The following is a 24,031-nucleotide window of genomic DNA, read 5'->3' on the forward strand; positions in this document are numbered from 1 at the left end:
ATCAAACCTATGCTGTGTGTAAAATGGAGCCCGGTGATCAACACAAAAGACCTACAACTGGCAAAAGATGGGACAATTTGAAAATTAAAAAGTAATGCAGATGGTTGAGACCATTAAATGCTGTCATATAAATCAGTGGTCCTCAGCCCCTGGGCTGCGGACCAGTACCGGTCTGTGGGCCATTTGGTATCGGTCCGCAGAGAAAGAATAACATTATTTCCGTTTTATTTATATTTAAGTTTGAACGATGTTTTATTTTTAAGAAATGACCAGATTCCCTGTTACATCCATTTAAGACTCACTCTTGACACTTGTCTCAGTCACGTGATACATTTATCCGTCCCACCCTAAAGGCCAGTCCATGAAAATATCAATACTTTCTGACATTAAACCGGTCCGTGGCCCAAAAAAGGTTGGAGACCACTGGTATAAATTATCTTTTACAAGAGTGGTTAGGAAAGAGAACTCCAAAGTGAGCTGGTGTGGGTAACATCTCATTGGACACCACTGAAAGTAACCAAGCACCAACACTTGACTCTGAAGACTGGCAGTTAACAGGAAAGAAGTAAGCGTTTATTCGGCCTTTCCTGTTTACTTTGTAAACTAATCGAACAGCCCTGTTGATGAAGGAAGGAAAGTTCCACTTTAGAAGTAAATTCCATAAATTTGCAATAGGAAATAGAATTCTTACTGATCAACCTTAGCAGTGTTAAAAGTGAGACTTAAGACATCATGTGCCCCCGATACATAGCACAGAGCACACCTATAAATTGTCCTTGCTAGAAAATGCTGAACTTTATTCTAAACAAGTATCTAGGGAGAACCTCCATGCACAGCAGATACAAGAGAGAAAGAAACATACTAATGACACTATGAAAAAGCAATAGACGAATCCAGACTGAAATGTTCTTTAAATCAAGGAACCCAATTTCTTTCACAATTCAAAGACAGAGAGGAAGAAAAGGAGGGATCGGAAGAAGAATGGAAGTGCTATTGATTTTGAGAGGCATCAGGGACTTATCAAGAAAATGTCATGTGTGGACCTTGTTTGGATCCTGATTCAAACACAATTATGAAAAAGCATTTTAGAAATAATTGGGGGGAAATTTGATTATAGTACTGAGTATTAGATTTAAAAATTTAAATAAAAAAAACTTTTCTCATCCCAAAACGTCTGTTTTAAACTTGCTTTTTAAGTTAGTGAACGAGCAGCAATTTTTCTAGAAAATTGCCTTCATGCTAATAAAAGTATTTATGCATGACATCCACACTAGGGGGCACTGTTGTACAAAACCAAGTTCAAAAACAAAAAAGCCTTTTCACGTACAGGTGTATTGATGTGGTTATAAACGTCCAAATGTTCTTTAATGTTGCTTTTATTTACAGAAAGCATACATAAGGAAAACTGCTTCTCAGAACAGCACAGGATCACTACAGCTCAGAGTCTTATTCCTTCCTAAGCAATGTTCTATTTATTCCATACCTAGTAGGACTTCTAATAGTTCAAATGGTTTTTGAATGTTTAATCTTTCTCTCTCTCCCCCCCCCATACTTTCTCTCCCTATCTTTTCTTCTTTCTCTCTCTTCAATTTTCTGCTGTATTCTAAAATGCAACTGTTTAGTTTTAAAATCAAGCTCCCTCTATTGATCAAGACCAATTCTTGCTAATGAACTCGACCCCCACGCTCCTTCCACATACCCACAGGTGCAATGAGATTGGAGCTAATATGTCTGCCAAGACCTGCCCCTACCATATCACAAGTTTACATGGCTTCCTAAATGTCAAGCTCAGTGGCCACATTCCAGTCTTTGTCTTGCTGGACTTCTTTGTGGTGGTATACGGCACTGTTTATTTCATTTCTGAAAGCTGATTGTCATTGGGTTTCATGATTACTCTTCTCACTCCATCCTCCTCGTTTCTTTCTGAGTTTCTTCTCTCACCTGAGTTTTTCTTTGACCTGCCCCTTTAATCTCAGTGCTCACTAGCACTGTTCCTCAGCCTCTGGTTTTCCCATTCTGCACCCTCTTGCTGAAGTGACAGCATCCTCTCCTACTGACTCGACTGTTCAATCAGTTCTCATGATTCACAGATGCATATCAACAGTCCCAACTTCTCCCCAGAGTTTCTGCCTGTTTCCAGCTTCCTGCTGATCATTTCCTCCTGAATTTCCCCTCCTAAAGGTCCCATAGGCACTCAAGCTCAATATATCCAAATATGGGCTCTGGCCAATTTGCTCAGTGGTAGAGCATTAACCCAGTGTTTGGAAGTCTAGGGTTCGATTTCCTATGAGGGCACACAGGAGAAGCACCCATCTGCTTCTCCACCTCTCCTCCTCTCACTTCTCTTTCTCTCTTCTCCTCCCCTCCTGCTTGATTAGAGTGAGTTGGCCCCGGGTGCTGAGGATGGCTCTGTGGCCTCCGCCTCAGGTGCTAAAAAATGGCCCTAGTTGCAACAGAGCAAGGGCCCCAGATAGGCAGAGCATCGCCCCCTAGTGGGCTTGCCAGGTGGATCCCGCTTGGGGTGCATGCAGGAGTCTGTCTCTGTTTCCCCTCCTCTCACTAAAATTAATTAAAATTTCAGAAATAAAAATAAAATTAAAATAAAAAATATATCCAAATATGAACTCATCAAATTCCCCCAAAACGTGTTAATTCTCCTGTATTTTCTATTTTCATTGCTGGCCCCGCCATGCACCCAAACTCCCCAGCTAGAAGTGGAAGTCATCCTTAACTCATCCATCTGCCTTCTCTACACCTAATCAGTCGTTCCTCCATCTCCCATTTCTCTACATGCTAATTCAGGTTCCATCACTTGTCCTTTCAAAATCATGTTTCCAGTTTTGCAACACCAACACCCCCCACTTCATCTTCATATTGAAACCTCTCAGCCTCCAAAGTGAGTCATTCACAATACAAATCTGACTGGTTCCTTTTACCCCCATCTCACACATAGTCCCAAACCTTTAAGTGGCTTTTCATTGCCTGCAGGACAAAATGGAGTCATACTAGCATGTCCCCTTTCCAACAAAGGTCCCCCTTAGCCTGCTCCTGATTGTGGTTCCCACCTCAATGCTCAAGGTCCCTCTTGCCAGGTACTTGACCCTCCGGCAGCATCAACCTGCTTACAGTTCCCCAGACACAGCAGGCTTGCCTTCTCTATATCCCATGCAGACACCTCAGCCTGGAAGGCCTCTTCCTCCCTTCCTCTCACTTCTCTCATGACTCAACTCAGGTGTCACCTCTTCCAGAAAATATGTCCTGGTCTCTGCAAGGTGGGGCAGACACTCCATCCTCCATTAACACCCTGGGCTGAGCCATTTCCTTTCTCCTGTGTGTTAGCAGGGCTTGTTATGGTTTCCGGTGAGCAGCTTGACCTGCACTGACACGTCTTTACCTTTAGGGCCTAGGACAGACTGGTACATGGCAGGGGTTCAAGAAACGTTTCTTGAGTGAAAGGATGGAGAATGACCCCAGCTGGAATGGTTAGGTGGCTGGTAGGGATAATCAGCCAAGGAATAAGTCTTGCAGGAGGAGAAGGTTTTGACAGAGGGATATATATAAAAGGCAATATATATATTTTCTGGAAGAGGTGACACCTGAGTTGAGTCATAAGAGAAGTGAAAGGAAGGGAGGAAGAGGCCTTCCAGGCTGAGGTGTCTGCATGGGATATAGAGAAGACAATATATAGTGAGGACGGGATGCCCCAGAATTTCATCAGACAGCGATGTGACAGGAAACTGAAGTCCCAACAACTGTTTCATTAAGACTTTTCATCCATCCACTCTGGGGCTGCTTGGACATACTGCCTGCGGAGGGAAGAAAGTAGGCGACTAGTGGAAGCTGAAGGCCCAAAGCTGCTTTCATAGCAACCCACTAGCAGATTGGGCACACAGAGGCTTGCTCCACTCCCTGTCATTGGTCTGCAAAGAAAGCACTGCTGGGTTATCCACTCGCTCACCATGGCCTTGTTTTTAGCTGACAGCCACCCAGAGTAGGTGCAGGGGAGCAGCCATTTGGTATAGTGTCACTCGCCGCCTGTGCCAGTGGGTATATCTTCTCCAGGATTTTGGAACAGAAGGAGAAAGAAAAGGACAGTGATTTAAGTGGCTACTTTTTCTGTCTCAAGAAGAAGCAGAGACAATCTGTTTACAGGAGGAGAGAAAAATGAAGCAGAATACGCAGAGGTAGCCTGACCAGGCGGTGGCGCAGTGCATAGAGCATCGGACTGGGATGCGGAAGACCCAGGTTCGAGACCCCGAGGTCGCCAGCTTGAGCACGAGCTCATCTGGGTTGAGCAAAAAAAGCTCACCAGCTCGGACCCAAGGTCACTGGCTCGAGCAAGAGGTCACTCGGTCTGCTGAAGGCCCGTGGTCAAGGCACATATGAGAAAGCAATCAATGAACAACTAAGGTGTCACAACGAGAAACTGATGATTGATGCTTCTCATCTCTCTCCATTCCTGTCTGTCTGTCCCTATCTGTCCCTCTCTCTGACTCTCTCTCTGTCCCTGTAAAAAAAAAAAAAAGAATACGCAGAGGTGAGCGGAGATGAAGAGAACCTTTACAGCCCTTCGGTCTCTGATTCTCATCCCACCAGCATCTCAGCTTTCAGGCTCTATGAGCTGCCCTTGGAGCCTTGTGACAGATTTCCTGAGTTTTTTTTTGTTTGTTTGTTTTGTTTTGTTTTACAGAGGCAGAGATAGACAGGGACAGACAGACAGGAACAGAGAGAGATGAGAAGCATCAATCATCAGTTTCTCGTTGCGCGTTGCGACTTCTTAGTTGTTCATTGATTGCTTTCTCACATGTGCCTTGACCGTGGGCCTTCAGCAGACCGAGTAACCCCTTGCTGGAGCCAGCGACCTTGGGTCCAAGCTGGCGAGCTCTTTGCTCAAGCCAGATGAGCCCGCGCGCGACCTCGGAGTCTCGAACCTCGGTACTTCCGCATCCCAGTCCGACGCTCTATCCACTGCGCCACCGCCTGGTCAGGCAGATTTCCTGAGTTTTGACTCAGCTAACACAACTCCAGAGCATTGAGAAGTCTAATTAATACCTGGAATGTGCCACAAATGAACTAGGAGCCCGTGGGCAATTTGCTTAACCTCTTTGGGCATAATTCCCTCATCTGTCAACTGAGGATAATATACATATGATGTTTCCCAGGATCAAAGGAACTAAATTAAGTAATTTAGTGCAAATGAAAGTGTTAACAATAGTACCACCCACATGTTAGCCTCTTAACTGAAGCCTTTCCCATTTACTTCTTCTCTACGTGACCAAAGGCACCCCCTAAAGTCCTGAAGAGAAGATTCTGGAGTCATTCATACATTGGTGATGGGGTGGTTGAAATTTAGAACTGAATGAAAAATCAATTATTTCACCCCCCCACCAAAAAAGAGAACTAGATTTCTACTTTTTTTTTTTAAATGAGAGAGAGAGACAGAGACAGATAGGAAGTAAGAGAGATGCAAAGCATCATCTCGTGGTTGCAACACTCTAGTTGTTCATTGATTGATTTCTCATATGTGTCTTGACCGGGGAGCTCCAGCCAAGGCAGTGACCTGTTGCTCAAGCCAGAAACCTTGGGCTTCAAGCCAGTGACGTTTAGGCTGAAACCAGCGACCATGGGGTCATGTCTATGGTCCCACACTCAAGCCGGCAATCCTGCACTCAAGCTGGTGACCATGGGGTTTGGAACCTGGGTCCTCCGCATCCCAGATTGACACCCTATCCATTGTGCTACCACCTGGTCAGGCATTCAGTGTCTTCTAAAACTGAAGATTCAGCTTTTTTCTCTGGACGAGGTAGGCCTTGGGTTTGCAGACCTAGACAGTTTGTCTGATGAACATTTTTCGTTGCCTACTCTGGGTATCCATCCCATCATTCCTTCTAAAAATCCCTCACCACCTCTTCCAGTATACCATATGTTTGCAGAGGGAATTAGTTGACCTCAGTCCTAGCCTCGGGTTGTGCCCCTGCCGGGATAGGGGAGGGTAAGTGTGGGTAGAGCCAGTAAGCACATACCTTTCCCCTGGGCACAATCAGGGCTTTGAGCAAACTATGTGACCCAAGCAGTGCATGTTAAGGTGAATGTCCAGATTCTTACTTGGAATGTTGCCTCAGAAATGCTGTCTCCCTGGATGTAAACATGGAGGTATATCTCCCTCCAGGCATGTGGGAAATTGGCCTCAGGATGAAGCTGTCCATAGAAGGCAAAAGATCACTGGAGAGAAACGTTCCCTGATGTGTATAGCTGCATCGAGCAACCCCGGAGTACACACCGCTTTGGTTTCTGGGTATGGGAGCCAGCAAAGCCCGTTCAATTCATAACCTACAAAATAGTGTCCTAACTGGTATCACCACACTAATGTCCTCTGGGTTCACGATTTCATAAACGGAGCCATTTGTTTGAACAGTGCCAGTGTTTAAACAGAAGCAGCACTAGTATTTGAGTTGAAAGACCACTTATTCAAATCTTTTTCTCAACACTGGTATTCTCAACCAATGTTTTACTTTTTATCCAAAGATAACTCCTCCAATTATCTGGTTTTCGCTGTCACCCAATAATGACCTGAGCATCTCAGGCACCTCAGAACTCGGCACGTCCAGACCTGCACTGGTCCTCTGCCCCAAGCTTCTCAGCCCCTGGTCTTTTCGGGTTTGATCAATGGCTCCTTCATCAGCTAAACCACTCAGGCTGACCAAACAAGTCTCCTCATGCCTGTCACTTCCTCAAGCCTACCTCCCGTTTAGTCACCAAGTCACAATTTTACCTCCTAAAGTATCTCTGCTCTGCTCCTTTTTCTCTACCTTTCCCCCCCCCCTCTTCCTTTCCCTCCTAATTACTAATCTATTGACTCATACTTAACGCTTTTTCTGATAGTTTTTTTAATAGAAAATTGAGGTCTTGCTGGATACCCAACATAGTAGATAAAAAGGAGGGGTCAAAACTGACCCACTTATCATTAAATAGTCTTTGCAAAAGTGATTTTTAATAGCAGGATAATAAACCATTATATGGTCTTATCAGAATTCATTTAAACGTTCCTCTACTATTGGCCATTTAGATTACTCCATCTGGTCTATGAGAATCCTCAACGATCCAATTATTTTTCCCTTTGAATCCACCCCCCTTATGGCAAACATTGACATGTCATTCCTTTGCTGGAGCCCCATTCATGGCTCTCCATCACCTAGACAGAGTCCAGGATCCTTATCATGGTCCCCAGGATGCTCATGGACCTCTCTACCTCTCAAGCCTTATTTCTTGCTACTCTCAATTTTGCATTTTACACCCTAGAAATGAAAATTATTCATGATACGCTCCATTGTGCTTCATGCTCCAAGTTCTTGCTTTATGTATCCCTTCTCCCTGGACCATTTTCCCACCTTCCTTTGCCTGGAGAACTTCTACGTATCCACCGAGAGTCATTCCAAGGGTCATTTCTCCCAGGGAGCCTTCCACACTCATCTCTAACATAGTATTTTCTACATAATAAGGCTACTACTTCTGATTATATATTTTCTCCATCACTGACTATAAGTTGTTTTTTATTAGGTCAAGGATGGTAACATTCATCTTTGAGTCTCTAGCACCCTGCATATGTTTATTAAAGTGGTTTTTTTTTTTTTAAACAAACTGAACATAGCAACTTAAAATAACACTTATTATCTCTCACAGTTTCTGAGGTTCAGGCATCCGGGAGAGGCTGAGCCGGGTGGTTCTGGCTCAGGGTCTCTCATAATCAAGCTGTCAGCTTTGCAGACTTGACTGGGGCGGATGGACAAGCTCACTCTTGTGGTTGTTGGCAGCCCTCAGTTCCTCGCCTCTGGGCCTCTCCATGGGGCTGCTAACGTGGTAGCTTGCTTTTCCCAAAGCAAATGGTCAAGGAAGAAAGAACTCAAGTCTTTTATAACCTAGTAACCTTATATGAATATTGGAATAACACACAATCCCTTTTGCCATATTCTTTTGGTCACATAAAGGGAAGCCTGGCACAGTGTGGGAAGCGACTGCTCAAGGGTGCTTATACTTGGAGGCAGGGATCATTGAGGGCCATCTTGGAGGACTCAGAACAGGATTGTGTTTAGGATCTCAATTAATAGGACACCGGCACCTTGAGAGTCCTGTCTGTCCCGGCGTAGGCATCCACCACCTGCTCAGACCCTGCTGCTCCCCCAATTCTCCCTGTCTGAGCCCAGCTTCCAGACCCCTACCTGCCTGCCTCCGTGCACTGAAGCTGCCTCTCCCTCTTCCCTCCTCCCCAGGCCACTGATCTTCAGTGGTTGGTTCACTTTCCAGTGGGGTAACTGAGGCATACTAGGACAAGGGGGTTACCCCAGATCAAGTCGAGGGTTAGAGGCAGGGTCAGGGCTGGGACCCAGGTTTCTTAGTAGCTGGTACCATGTTCTTTCTGTGAGTGGTTCCTGCAAGGGAGCTTTGTTTTTTGTTTGTTTGTTTGTTTGTTTTGTTGTGTTTTTTTTTGTGAGAGAGACACAGATAAGGACAGACAGGCAGGAGGGAGAGAGATGAGAAGCATTAGTTCTTCATCGTGGCCCCTTAGTTGTTCACTGATTGCTTTCTCATATGTGCCTTGACCAGGGACTTAAGCTGAGCCAGTGACCCCTTGCTGAAGCCAACAACCTTGGACTTAAAAAGCCAGTGACCTTTGGGCTCAAGCCAGTGACTATGGGGTCATGTCTATGATCCCGTACTCAAGCCAGCGACCCTGCGCTCAAACCGGCAACCTTGGAGTTGTGAACCTGGGTCCTCTGCATCCCAGGCCACGCTCTATCTACTGCACCACCACCTGGTCAGGCGCAAGGGGACTTCTTATTCCTTTACCCTCCCCCAATCAACAGTGTACTCATTTGCACTTTCCCAAGTACATGGGTTGGGGTGGGGGGAGTAAGATTGTTTTGTTTTGTTTTGCATTTTTCTGAAGCTGGAAACAGGGAGAGACAGTCAGACAGACTCCCGCATCCGCCCGACCGGGATCCACCCGGCACGCCCACCAGGGGGCGATGCTCTGCCCACCAGGGGGCGATGCTCTGCCCATCCTGGGCGTCGCCATGTTGCGACCAGAGCCACTCTAGCGCCTGAGGCAGAGGCCACAGAGCCATCCCCAGCGCCCGGGCCATTTTTGCTCCAATGGAGCCTTGGCTGCGAGAGGGGAAGAGAGAGACAGAGAGGAAGGCGCGGCGGAGGGGTGGAGAAGCAAATGGGCGCTTCTCCTGTGTGCCCTGGCCAGGAATCGAACCCGGGTCCTCCGCACGCTAGGCCGACGCTCTACCGCTGAGCCAACCGACCAGGGCAAGATTGTTTTGTTTTTTACAGTACTGAATTCCTGTGGAAAATGATCACTTTTTCTTTATTTTGGCCCTGTGACAGCCTCAGCTTTACCAGATAAGAAACCTGGAGGCTGTTACACTGCAATGATGCTCCCACACAGCCTGCTTCTCCTTGATATATATGCACTAGCTGGGGTCAGCGGGGAACTAGTCCCAGTGCAGTAGATCGGGCGATGGATCCCTAGCGCTCACAGCTTGGCGGCCCCCGCAGGTTGGTGTGCGGGCTGTCCATGCCAGTTCCAGGACAGCCAGCTGCCAGTACAACCTCACCCCTCTGTCCACACCCTTCCTCTTGGCTCTTGTTCACACCCTTCCAACCTCCACGACTCAGAGAAATGGGGTGGCTCCAGAGTCAACATGTCCTTGACACATGGCTAATCTTCTTTAAAAAAAAAATTTTTTTTTATTGATTGGGGGGGGGGAGGGGGGGAGATGAATTTGTTGTTGCATTTATTTATACGTTCATTGGTTGGTTCTTGTATGTGCCCTGACCGGGGGTTGAACTCATAACCTTGGCTTATCAGATGATGCTCTAACCAACCTGGCTAACAGGCCAGGGCCTCACATGGCCAGTCTTTTTAATGAAACAGGGAAACTGCAAAGTTCAAGTGGGTGTTTAGAGCTCAGCTTTGGCTCATACACTCAGTGATCAAATAGCAGTGGAGTCATCAAACAAAGACCACAGAGTTCATCTTGACCTTCTTGAGGCAAAGCTGTTTGGGTTGCAAGAGTTTTTCAATAGGCAGGGCAGTTCCCTCACAGGTGTTAGGTGCTAGGACTGGGCTGGGAGTTTGAAGTAGACTGTTGCTGAGTCCATAAGTAGCCAGTCGCTGCAGAGTGAGAGATACCTGAGGAAAGGGCCAGGGGCTCCGAGACTCTGCTGGGTCAGCTCTAACTTATGTGCTTAGATTGGGTTGTACAGTGTGTTGGAGGATGGGAGTGGGGAGTGTTAGCTGTGGCCTTCCTTTTCTTTATGTCTCCAGACCCCTCCTCTACATCCTTCTCCCCTGTCTCCGTTCTAAGTTGGCTCAGGCAACAGACAGGAGCAACATAGGGCTTCGTGTCTTCTCAAATCAGGATGTGGAAACGGAACTCCACAAATATCATGTGTTTTCAGAACCTCCCTCTTGCTGACTGCTATTCTGGGTTCTTAACCTTTCTGTGGGCCAAAATCTCACTCCTTTGGCAGAACAGTGAAGCCTATGGACACTTCTCAGAGTGATGTTTCTAATGTATAACATAAGCACAAAGGACTAGAGAGGGAACCAGTGATATTGAAATACAGTTATCAAAATATAAACACATTTGTGATATGGAAACTAAATGCTACTTTATTCATGCATGACAAGATCTAGCAGTAGATCTAATAATGGCTGTGATTTTGAAGAAGCGGTGAATGTAAGTGAAATTTCAAGGTCTCTGTGACAATTGCAATGTGATATAAAAGTTATCTGTGATTCTAGTTGTGACAAAGTCATGGGTTCTCCAATACACAATGGTTTATGGCCTACATTCTTAATGGAAGGAAAATCTAAACAGTAGTTAGAGGTTAGTGAAAATCAGGGTGTAATTTTTTTCCTTACAAAGTTTACCAACCCTCTCAGTTCTAGCTGCGGACTTCTGACTGTGAATCTCCAAGTCCAGGCTTCTGCCTGCCTCATACCCTTTGCCTGGAAGTGCTGGCCTGGGTTCTGCAGCCAGGCTCCACCTTCATCTCACCTCTGTTCTCTCTCCCTTTCTCTCTCTCTCTCTCTCTCTCTCTCTCTCTCTCTCTCTCTCTCTCGTCCTTTGGCCTCTCATAGGTGCTATTCCCAGAACACTGAGGTTGCCGGCTTGAGACCCTGAGGTTGCTGGCTTCAGTGTGGGATCATGGACACAGTCCCAAGGTTGCTGGCTCAGACCCAGAGGTCGCCGGCTTGGCTTGAGCAATCAGTGCACAACTAAAGTGAAGCAACTAAGAGCTGATGCTTCTCAGTCTCTCTCGCTCTCTCTCTCCCTTCTTGTCTCTCTCTCTTACAAAATAATAATAATAATAATAATACTCTCTCAAAAAAAGGATAATGATTTTTTAAAAAGACTGACTTGGTAAGAGGCAGGAATTGTATATAATTGCCCTGCCCCAGTGACCCAATTAGGAGACAGTGTCAGACTCTAAACCCAGGCCTGTCCACATCCTCTAGGCCTGGGGCTCTCCCAGTCATCAGGTGTATTTCCTCCAGAAGAGCAGTGACCATCCCTGCCTCCCTCTAGCTCTAGAAAGGGTGCATCAAACAAAAAGCAGCTAGTCGGGCCTGTGATAGGGGAACTTCTGAAGCTGCCTGGGCAGTGCAAGCAACGGAACACTCACCTGGCCTCGCCTGTCTGTTCTTCAAGGGCTCTGGCCTGGTGCACCCCAACACGAGGGGCTTCAAAATGTCATTTAGCAAAGAGTTAATAATGACTTTCTCGTCACAGGCACTGCTGAACCATCAGGAAAGGATCCAACCCAAAACCTCTCCCTGAGGAGGCCAGACACTTCCTCATGTTTATTGTCTCTGTGTCCTTTGAACCTTAATCAGAAAGCCTCTTTGACCAAACGCAAAGGAAATAAAGTTTACTCTTATCTCCTGTGCACAGAGCTCTGAGGTGGAGCAAAAGCTTACCCATAAAAGGCAGATGTCTGCTTCTGCTTTCTTTGCAATGGATTTTAATAAAACCTGTTCATTGGACAAACCTCTTTCTGGATGACTCATCTGGCCCTATACCCCACACCCTAGACACCTTGCTCCAGACCTCTCTGTGGGAATCAAAACAGCTTCAGGTATTTCATTTATTCGTTCTTTCATTCATTATTCACCTACTCATCAAATGCTTGTTGAATGCATAGGTATGTGTGTGACCTGTCACTGTGTGGATGAAACCAGTTTCAGCTCACAATCATTGTATATTCTCTCTCTCTCTCTCTCTCTCTCTCTCTCTATCTCTCTCTCTCTCTCCCTCTCTCTCTCTCTCATCTTTCGTTAGTATTTATTTTATGCTGAATTTACTCCTGGGCGGTAAGATTTTGTTTCTTCTGGAATATATATATATATTTTTTTTCTGTGTAACTTCCTCCTCTGGTTCAGGAACAATCTGCTCTTCTTCAGAAGGATCCTCTCAGTGTGGCTGGGAGAGCTCATGTGTGGGTTAATTCACCCATGAGCTCTGTGGGTTCTGAGCCGCATCTTGGGAGCTTTGTTCACAAGGATGTGCTCAGGAACCAGAGAATCTACATCTAAGCCCTTAAATTCTGTATTCCCTGTTGTTTGGCTTGGGCTCACCTACCAACTCCATTACTGTAACAACGGAATGGCACACATTGCTTCTGTAAAGTGACAGCCTTAGATACTTGGTGGCTTTTTGGCTATGCGTACCCTGGTTGGCCTGGGCAGTTCCACGAGTGTTCTTAAAATGAACACAAAAATTTGAATCTCTCTATTTGCATGATTTTGTGGGGTTTTCTGGGTCTAGTGAATAGCAAACCATTGTCAGAGGTCACCTCGGGCCACTTTCAGGGAGAGGAAGACAGATTTACTTTTAAAATGATCTTAGAGCCCTGGCCAGATAGCTCAGTTGGTTAAGGCCATCATCCTGATGTACAGAGGTTACTGGTTTGATTCCTGGTCAGGGCACATATAAAATGATCTTAAAGTCATATTCTCGTGGTGCTGTTTTTTTTTTTTTTAATGCTTTTCAGAAGAAGGTAGCTATATCAGGAATAAATTTATTCATAACCTATGGATTTGGTTGGTTGTTATAGACACAAAATAGCCAGAGATTTATTTCTGATCTTAAAAACTGAAGGATGGAAACCTGTCCTCTCTTTCCTGGTGGCCGTGGCCCCGTGGACAACCACAGGGACAGTCCTAATCTATTTTCTTAAGATCATCCTAATCTACGTAAACCCGTGACTCCAGGAGTTCTGGCCTGACTTAGTCTTATGCCACCTCCTCAACAGGAAGTGCATGCCTGCTTCAGCCTTGAGAGATTCGCCATCCATTGAGGCCCATGGGCACCTTTTCTGCCCACAGTGAAGTGAACACCCTCTCCTCTGTGTAGACGTGCCATTGTCTATGCTTTTTATCTGCTTACGGCCATGTGAGTTTTATGTCTTGCATTTTTGCCTTGTTTGTATTTAAAATTACTGTTATTTATAATTTAGTAATGCCTTGATCTTCTCTCCAAGTTCTGAAGGTGCTTCCTCATAATACTTCTTATATCTGAACTCCTTTTTTCCATTAGCCCAAGCCCTTGGCACTTCATTCCTGAATATAACCATTTATTTAGTGTCAAGTGCCTACTTGATGCCAGGCCTTATTCTTTTTTTTTACTTTATTGAGATATAATTGATAAATAAAATTATAAGATATTTAAAATATACAATATGATTTGATATATGTATAAATTGTAAAAGATTTCTACCATTGAGTTAGTTAACAGGTCCATCACCTCATGTATTTACCCACCTTTTGTCTGCGGGAACACTTAAGTTCTACTCTCTTAGCAAATTTCAGTTATATAATATAGCGTCATCACTATATAGTCACCATGTATATACTATACATTAGATTCTCGGACCTTATTTGTTTTGTTGCTGAAAGTTTGTACTACTCTCTGTTTCTATGTGCTTGACATTTGTTTTGTTTGGTTTTTGGGTTTTTTAAACTCCACATATAAGTGATACCACTCAGTATGTGTCTTTTTCTCTCTGGCTCATTTTACTTAGCATAACACCCTCCAGGTTCATCCATGATGTTGCAAATGGCAGAATTTTCTTCTCTTTTAAGGCTGAATAGTATTGCATATATATATGTGTATACACACACACGCACACATATATGTATATATATGGTACATTTTCTTTTTAAAAATAATTATATATCTCTTAAAAATTTTTTTAATTTACTGATTTTTAGAGAGAGAAACATTGGTTTATTTGGTTCACTTATTTATGCATTCATTGTTGATTCTTGTAACTGCCCTGACCAGTGATCAAATTTGCAACCTCGGCATATTAGGAACAATCAACTGAGCTACCTGGCCAGGGCCAGCACATTTTCTTTATCCATTCATCCACTGACAGACACTTAGGTTGTTCTGATACCTTGGGTATTGTGAATAATGCTGTAATGAACAAGGGAGCATGGCCATCACTTCAAGATAGTGATATTATTTCCTTTGGTTATATACCCAGAAGTGGGAATGCTAGACATATGGTAGTTCTATTTTTATTTTCTTGAGGAAACTCCATGCTGTTTTCCATAGTGGATGTACAAATTTACATTCCCAATAACAGTGTATAAGGATTCCCTTTCCACTAGCCTTTGTTATCACTTGTCTTTTTTTTTTTTTAATTTTTATTTTTATTTATTCATTTTAGAGAGGAGAGACAGAGAGAGAGAGAGGAGAGACAGAGAGAGAGAAGGGGGAGGAGCTGGAAGCATCAACTCCCATATGTGCCTTGACCAGGCAAGCCCAGGGTTTTGAACCGGCGACCTCAGCATTTCCAGGTCGATGCTTTATCCACTGCGCCACCACAGGTCAGGCACTTGTCTTTTTTATAATAACCATTATAACGAGTATGAGGTGATAGCTCATTGTGGTTTTGATTTGCATTTCCCTGATGATTAGTGATGTTGAACACTTTTTCATGTACTTGTTGGCCATCTGTGTGTCTTCTTTGGAAAAATGTGTATTTGGGGGTTTTGCCCATTTTTTATTTTTTTTTATTTATTTTTTACAGAGAGAGAGAGAGAGTCAGAGAGAGGGATAGACAGGGACAGACAGGAACAGAGAGATGAGAAACATCAATTATTAGTTTCTCGTTGCGGGTTGCAACACCTTAGTTGCTCATTGATTGCTTTCTCATGCGTGCCTTGACCGCAGGCCTTCAGCAGACCGAGTAACCCCTTGCTCAAGCCACAGACCTTGGACTCAAGCTGGTAAGCTTTTGCTCAAACCAGATGAGCCTGCGCTCAAGCTGGTGACCTTGGGGTCTTGAACCTGGGTCTTCCACATCACAGTCCGACACTCTATCCACTGCGCCACTGCCTGGTCAGGCTTTTTGCCCATTTTTAAATTGTGTTATTTATTTGTGATTTTTTGTTTGTTTTGCTATTGAGTTGTACTTCCTTGTATATTTTGGGTATTAATTGCTTATCAGATAGATAGTCTACAAATATAAGCTCCTATTCCATAGTTTGCCTTTTCATTTTGTTGATGATTTCCTTTCCTGTGCAGAAGCTTTTCAGCTTGATGTAGTCCCACTTGCTTGTTTTTGCTTTTGTTGCTTTTGCTATGGGTGTCAAATCCAAAACAATCATTGCTGAAACCAATATCAAGAAGTTTACCCCCTGTGTTTTCTTCTAGGAGTTTTGTGGTTTCAGGTCAAGTCTATTGATTTAGTTTGAGATGATTTTTATATATAGTACAAGACAGTGGTCCAGTTTCATTCTCTTGCATGTGTCTGTTCTTTCCCCATTGTATTCTTGGCTCCTTTGTTGAAAATTAATTGACTATATATGTGTGGGTTTATTTCTGCACACTCAATTTTGTTGTGTCTGTTTATATATTCGTTTTTATGGTAATGTCATGCTGTTTTGATTACTATAGCTTTGTAATATGGTTTGAAATCAGAAAATGTAATGCCTCTAGCTTTATTCTTCCTCAAGATTGCCTTGGCTATTTGGGGATTTTCTTGTTCCATACAAATTTTAGGATTTTGTATTTATTTCTGTGAAAAACATCATTGGAATTTTGTTTGGGGGTTGCATTAAATATATAGGTGTTTTTGTGTGGCTGATTTACTTTTTTTTTTTTTTTTTTATTTTTCTGAAGCTGGAAATGGGGAGGCAGTCAGACAGACTCCCGCATGCGCCCGACCGGGATCCACCCGGTATGCCCACCAAGGGGCGATGCTCTGCCCATCTGGGGCGTCGCTCTGTTGCAACCAGAGCCATTTAGCACCTGAGGCAGAGGCCATAGAGCCATCCTCAGTGCCTGGGTCAATTTTGCTCCAATGGAGCCTTGGCTGCTGGAGGGGAAGAGAGAGACAGAGAGGAAGGAGAGGGGGAGGGGTGGAGAAACAGATGGGTGCTTCTCCTGTGTGCCCTGGCCGGGAATCAAACCTGGGACTCCTGCACGCCAGGCCGACGTGTGTCGCTGATTTAAAAGCTGCTTCTTTGTTTGGTATAGTGCTGTGGGACTCATGCATGCAGGCCTCCTTGGCTATCAGAGCCAGGTGGTTTGGAGCCTGTGTCTGAGATGACAGTCTTAAAATTTGGGGTGCTAGATGTGTCGTCCAAACACTTCACTCCTCACAGGTAGTGAAATCACCTCCTTTTAAGAATGAAGAAATTGGCCCTGGCCGGTTGGCTCAGTGGTGGAGCGTCGGCCTGGCGTGCAGCAGTCCCAGGTTCGATTGCGGGCCAGGGCACACAGGAGAGGCGCCCATCTGCTTCTCCACCCCTCCCCCTCTCCTTCCTCTCTGTCTCTCTCTTCCCCTCCCTCAGCGAGGCTCCATTGGAGCAGAGATGGCCCGGGCACTGGGGATGGCTCCTTGGCCTCTGCCCCGGCGCTAGAGTGGCTCTGGTCGCGACGGGGCTACGCCCCCGGAGGGGCAGAGCATCACCCCCTGGTGGGCAGAGCGTCCCCCCCTAGTGGGCGTGCCGGGTGGAACCCTGTCGGGCGCATGCGGGAGTCTGTCTGACTTTCTCTCCCCGTTTCCAGCTTCAGAAAAAAAATACAAAAAACCCAAAACAAAAACAAAAAAAAAAAACCCACAGGGATCTGAAAGTTTTCGTGGAAGAGAAAAAAAAAACCCAAACAAAACAATACAAAAAAAAAAAAAGAATGAAGAAATAGAAAATTAGGTTGTGGAAGTGAATGGTTCAAGGTCATATAACTTGTTAGTTGTAATGTTTCTTCTTTACAACATAGGGCTCTCATTTGGAAAAAAATTAACTATATGTTTAAATTTTTAAAAAAGTTAACTCTATGTTTGACTGTTAGGAAAAAATTAACTATATGTGTGGATTTTTGAAGGCAAGACAAATTGACAATGAAGTTATTACTCTGACATACACCCAGAAAACAAATATGCCCAAGACAGGTTATGTGTAAGGTTCTGGTGCTGCGGGACGTGCCAGGGCTATCCAAACATCACACTCCAAAGCAAACAGATGCCTGAACTTGTAAAATAGAAGTTCAAAGAGTTAAGCAGTTTCTTAAAAAGTTACACATACAATGAGCAAAAAAGTCAGACTTTTGATTAGGATTTGTTTGCCCATTCATCTATTCTTTAATTTATTCATTAGTTTAGCTGATGTTCCCTAAACATTCCTTAAGAAGCTCACTTCAGTAAAAAAGACAGAAAAGGGCCCTGGCCGGCTGGCTCAGTGGTAGAGCATTGGCCTGGCGTGTGGAAGTCCCGGGTTCGATTCTCGGCCAGGGCACATAGTAGAGGCGCCCATCTGCTTCTCCACCATTCCCCCTTCTCTTTTTTTTCTATCTCTCTCTTCTCCTACCACAGCCAAGGCTCCATTGGAGCAAAGTTGGCCCGGGCACTGAGGATGGCTTCAAGGCCTCCACCTCAGGTGCTAGAATGGCTCCAGTTACAACAGAGCAATGCCCCAGATGGGCAGAGCATCACCCCCTAGTGGGCATGTCGGGTGGATCCCAGTTGGGCGCATGCGGGAGTTCATCTCTTGGCCTCCCTGCTTCTCACTTCAGAAAAAAAAGTAGAAGAAACGTAAAAAGTAAAATCAATGTAAGACAGTGAACCAACTGAAAGAGGCACCAGTAAAGAATTATAACAGCATCCAAAAGGAACCACAATAACTAACTTCTACTGGGCACTCACTATGTTCCAAACATCTTCTAAGGGCTTTACATGTGTTAATTTATTTAATGTTTACAAAACCCTATGAGGTGAGCAGTGGTATTCTCTCAAATTTTATATTAGAAAACTCGGGCACAGAATGGTTTTGTAACTTGCTAAAGATCACAAAACTATTAAGTGGAGTCAGATAGTCTGGCTCCACAGCCTGCACCTGTCATCATCCCACTAGAGCTGTTTAGGGGACAAGCAAGTGACAAGGCAACTTCAAACCACAGGGATCTGAGCCCTGGCCGGTTGGCTCAGTGGTAGAGCGTTGGCCTGGCGTACAGGAGTCCCAGGTTCAATTCCCGGCCAGGGCACACAGGAGAAGCGCCCGTCTGCTTCTCCGCCCCTCCCCCTCTCCTTCCTCTCTGTCTCTCTCTTCCCCTCCCACAGCCAAGGCTCCACTGGAGCAAAGTTGGCCCAGGCACTGAGGATGGCTCCATGGCCTCTGCCTCAGGTGCTAGAATGGCTCTGGTTGCAACAGAGCGACGCTCCAGATGGGCAGAGCATCGCCCCTGGTGGATCTTGGTCAGGCACATGTGCAAGTCTATCTGACTGCCTCCCGTTTCCAACTTCAGAAAAATACAAAAAAACAAAAACAACAACAACAACAACAACAAAAAACCCCACAGGGATCTGGAAGTTTTCGTGGAAGAGAATGCTTTTGAGTCAAGCCATGGAGGTGAAGGAAAAGAGCATTCCAGACCGGGAGAGGAGATACAGAGATGTAAAAGTCAATGTTGTATTGGGGGTGAGCGTCAGACATGGCCAGGGTAGGTGGACAATATGGAGGGGAGGGTGAGTTCTTTGATAAGTTGTTCTCACATTATTCTGAAGGCACTAGAGAGTTAAAGAATTTTTCTGAGCAGGGAAGAACTCTATTCTAATACTTCTGTCCATATATCTTCAATCTATTTTTATTTAACATCTAATTAAACACCTGTTTAAACACCTAATTTAACACCTGTTGAATATTTATTTAACAATTGGGCAGTGGTAAAAGGGAATAATTTCCACTATCAAAGAACATCTTAATTGAAGATACAAGAAATAACATTTTTAAAATAATTGTACAAGTTTAAAAAAAAAGATTTAAGAAGTGTTCCAAGATAACATGTGATGAATTGTTTAACAGAACATTTTATGAAAATTTGCAAATTATATTAATTATATTAATGATCTCTTCAGCACAGGTTGAGGGTTTGCAAGGGAAAAGCAGGAGAATAGCATGTTGGAGCAGTTTGTGGAGGGAAGTCTTAAAGCATAGTGTTACACATACAGCTAGTCCCTGGGCTACCAAATACAGGGGCAAAATGGTTCACATTGGAACTGTCTGCCCATGCACCCACCCCCTAGTCCCCAGCATGACCCAGGGAGAGGAGCATTCCTGTAATCAGAGACTGGGCATAAGGAACTGGTGATGTTAAAGACCTGGGCATCTAGGTCTGGGCTGTGGGGCATTGAATTGTGGGGCATTGTGGTCCCACAATTCAGAGTGAGAAAATCCCAAGGCCATCATCCTAGACCACATCCTATATGGATAGGTATCTTTGGGAAAAGTTGTCCAGGATTTAGAAATGGGCAACAGAGATCATAGAACTTCCTTTCAGTTGAATGCTTACCATTGTCTACTGCAATCTCTGATTTTCTGATTCTATAGGTTTGTGCAATTTGACTGTTGTATTGACTAAACTATTTTCCATCTCTGTAGGAGTTGAACTAAACTTTTTTTTTTTGTATTTTTCTGAATTTGGAAACGGGGAGGCAGTCAGACCGACTCCCGCATGCGCCCGACAGGAATCCACCTGGGATGCCCACCAGGGGACGATGCTCTGCCCATCTGGGGCGTTGCTCTGTTGCAACCAGAGCCATTCTAGCGCCTGAGGCAGAGGCCATAGAGCCATCCTCAGCGCCCAGGCCAACTTTTGCTCCAATGGAGCCTTGGCTATGGGAGGGGAAGAGAGAGACAGAGAGGAAGGAGAGGGGGAGGGGTGGAGAAGCAGATGGGCGCTTCTCCTGTGTGCCCTGGCTGGGAATCGAACCTGGGACTCCTGCACACCAGGCCGATGCTCTACCACTGAACCAACTGGCCAGGGCCTGAACTAAACTTGTCTAAAATTGGTAGGTGCTAAAAGTTCCTGTTGATAGTGATGCAAATGAATTTCATCTAGTAAGGATACAACTGCTTTCTCCTCTGTAAAAAAGATAACCCCAAAGACATTACATTTTTTTGCACTTGAATATTAACCAGTTTTGCTTGTATTGGCAAAACCATTTCATCTTTCCTCATTGCCTCTCTATTCCTCAAATTCTTCTTTGACACTGTCTTACCATCTTACTGGTGCCCTCATAATGAATGGGCACCAGTAAATACCCATTAATTAATCTTGACATGTATTATTTTATATTTGTGTGAAGGTCATATTTTTACATTTTTGAAACATCATATTTAACACTGTTCATTACTACAGGTTTTCCAGCATCTAGATTACTCAGAAGAAAGGAAATGCCACAGTTGTCAGTATACCAAAAGTAGTTTGCAGAAATCCTAACTGCAGTCCTTGTTGGCAATGCTTTAAGAATTCAAAATGGAGTTTCAAATGGATTCTTTATGAAAATTTAGAAAGGAAGGGGGAAAATCATTTATTAAGTGTATTGTCAATGACTGTGCTGGGTGATTTACATATATTATCTCAATTCTCAGGAAATCTTTGAAATAGGTATTACCTATTGTTCTAATTTTACAGGTGAATAGAGGAAATATTTGAGTAATTATGGCAACACCCATCTGTTATACAACCAAGTCATAAGTGGAAAATTACAGTAATGACTCACAAACTCCAGTGCTTAAAAGGTCACACTGTAAATATGGGTGTACAGTTCCATAAAGATGTTAGTGAAATGACAACCAGCAAGATTAAAGTCATAAACAGGAAAAACTGGTGGCAAAGCTTGGGCAGATGCACTTAACCACATCATTGTAAAGCGCCGTTCCGCTGGGTTTATATAGAGACACGAAGTCCAAATGAATTTTTAAGGAGTTTATTAAAGGAGGAGATTTATTAATAAGCCGGCTGCATATGACAAACACAGGGTATAACTGACCCAAATCGTGCAGTGTCCAGTATAGCTCCGAGGCTAGTTATATACACTTGATTACATACAGATTGGCGGGAAAAGGCAGAGGAGGGGAGTGTAACATAATCATTATCAAGCTTATAACATCCGTCTATAGGATTTATAAAAAACATTCCTATATATTAAAACTTATAAGGTAACACAATAGCGAAGGATGTCGTTTGATATATTAAAAGACATTCTTAAATCTTTTAGTGTCCATCTGCCATTCCTTTGTCTACAGGTACATACATCAATCACACGTTTTCAGGATAGGATGGGCTTACATGATGTCAGAGGATTAAGCATTTGTGAATCACCCACTAAGGAGAAAGAAAGGGGAAGAGGAAAGGGCTTGCCTAATCTTTCTACAGTTCCTCCGCACCTGGCAGGTGTTTACCTTCCTCCTCACAGGTGTGGGGGGAGGGAGGGAATCCAAGTCTCCTTCCCACTTCCATTCAAAACCCAGCACAAAACCTCTCCATTTACAACACAGTGCTGTCGTCCATCCTGAGCTGGTGCAGATCACACACAAGTATAGAAATCATACTTACAAAATCTCTCTGAATGCTTGGCCTAAATTAAAAAAAAAAAAGCCCTTTAAGCTTCCTAGTAAAAGGAGTTTCCTACACAGTATATCTCATCAAGCCAGGAAACTCCCACATTCCTCTCCCCTCACTCTCTACAGAAAGGACAAGGCAAGAAACCTGACTCTTTCTCCTAAAATATTAATATTAATTTTTCCATTTTTTAGTACCTTACCACAACATGTGTACATACAGCTTGAAGTCATCTTTAGATATCTTGTTTCTTTAGACCTCATACCTGATTAACAATTGACCTGCCTAGATATCCACCCTTCCTGAGCAAGAGAGAGGGAATTTTGGGTCCACTTCAGTGCCTGCCTTCCTAGTCAAGTGCTAGATACCGTGATTCTCAAAGGAATGTCTATTCCACTGCTGGAAAGCAGCCGGACAGCAGAGCAGTGGAAATCAAGCAGCTTCTTTAGCAACAGAGTGATCCCTCCGCTGAATCTGTGAAATTTACTCTATCACCTCTAAGACCTGATGTGAAATTGTGAAATGGCATAATGCTAAAAATTAAAAGCTGGGTTGTATCTTTCTCTATGCTTGCTACTGTATTTCTTTTAAAAAAATAAATTTATTGTTGCCTGACCAGGCAGTGGCGCAGTGGATAGAGCGTCGGACTGGGATGTGGAGGACCCAGGTTCGAGACCTTGAGGTTGCCAGCTTGAGCGGGGGCTCATCTGGTTTGAGCAAGGCTCACCATCTTGAGCCCAAGGTCGCTGGCTCGAGCAAGGGGTCACTCAGTCTGCTGTAGCCTCCCCCACCCCCCCCCCACCCCCGGCAAGGCACATACAACTAAGGAGCTGCAACAAGAATTGATGTTTCTCATCTCTCTCCCTTCCTGTCTGTCTGTCCCTATCTGTCTCTGCCACAAAAAAAAAAAAAAAAAAAAAAAAAGTTTATTGTTAAGGAAAAGGAAAGAAAATCTGGAAGGAAAAGGGTTTAAATTGTTCTGTTTAATTTGGACCTGTTTTCTAACAGTAGAGAGTCGAGAAAGCAGGGACAGTGCCAGGTGTTGGCAGCACCACTTGGGGTCTGCTGCATCCCCGAGACCCCTAGGACTTGGGGTCTTCCTGTCAGTGTCTGGCTTTCCTGGTCAACAGCCCTCTTTGTCTTTTACTTGGTCAATACCTCCTTCTCTTGGCCACCATCTCCTGGAAAATGCAAGTCATGGAGATGCTGCACATATAGGGTCTGCTGGTTTAGGCCACAGAAGTCTCGTCAGGCCGAATTTCCTCCTCTGGCTCTCTGGGCCTGATGACCGTGCTCACGCTGCCCTGCCACCCACATCTCCTCCTCTCGGGGGTGCATGCTTTATTCTGTAGTCTCACAAACATATTCCTCACTGAACACACACACACACACACACACACACGTTAGAATTCTGCAACTTACTAACAAACATAGCTAGTGTTCGACTTACGACCACGATTGGTTCAGCCAGACAGGTCGTAACACGATTCGGTTGTAAGTAAGTAGGCTATATATACAGTACTGTGAAATGATGTTATAAAAATCTTTAAGTCATATTTTATCATAATTTTCTTTCATTATAGTTATATATCATAATTTTCTTTGTTCATTTTATGCCATTTGTATCATCTCTACACCATTTTGTTTCTTATTTTTACATTCGTCAGGTTTAAGTAAAACACTGCATTACTAGTACAACTGGTTTAATATTTGCAAGGACAATTTCCTCTTGGTAGATATCTTGGGAGGGGTTTGATGAAAAATATCCAAGACACAAAACACAAACTGCTGTACTGAGTCTGGGATAACAGTCTGGGTGCACGCAGAGATGGGAGTGCTGTCAGAAGCTGGTCCGCACTGTCGTACGCCCAGCTGGGCAACGTCTGCGCTGCCAGACGCGGAGCAGTTGTGGCTAGCGATTGTGATCGTCAAGTCAAATGGTTGTAAGTTACATAGGTCGTAAGTTGATCAATATTTGTATCTGTTGATAATAAAGCAGAACCTGGTGGTCCTGCCCAGTTTTGCCTGATGGCAACCCATCCAGGCTCCTGTGGAAGCATAGCTGTAACTGGGCAGATGGGCGGCCCACCTGCTGGTTCCCTCTC

The 24,031-nt window shown here is 44.3% G+C and overlaps 1 protein-coding gene across 5 annotated transcripts in view; it reads left to right on the forward strand.

The window, feature by feature from the left end:
- GNE (glucosamine (UDP-N-acetyl)-2-epimerase/N-acetylmannosamine kinase) overlaps nt 1-24,031 on the forward strand; it is a 153,758-nt gene that overhangs the window by 58,308 nt on the left and 71,419 nt on the right. The window contains exons 1-2 of one of the 5 annotated variants that reach the window (XM_066256753.1): nt 12,026-12,150; nt 13,327-13,466. The exons of 1 other annotated variant lie outside the window; for it this stretch is intronic. The gene's annotated coding sequence lies outside the window, so the exon portion shown is untranslated. Of the gene's footprint in view, nt 1-12,025; nt 12,151-13,326; nt 13,467-14,893; nt 14,909-15,254; nt 15,311-24,031 lie in introns of those variants that run through there. 3 more of the 5 variants (XM_066256751.1, XM_066256752.1, XM_066256756.1) reach the window with 3 other exon arrangements.

Source organism: Saccopteryx bilineata, chromosome 2 (assembly GCF_036850765.1).
Source record: "Saccopteryx bilineata isolate mSacBil1 chromosome 2, mSacBil1_pri_phased_curated, whole genome shotgun sequence".
Taxonomy (NCBI): Eukaryota; Metazoa; Chordata; class Mammalia; order Chiroptera; family Emballonuridae; genus Saccopteryx; species Saccopteryx bilineata.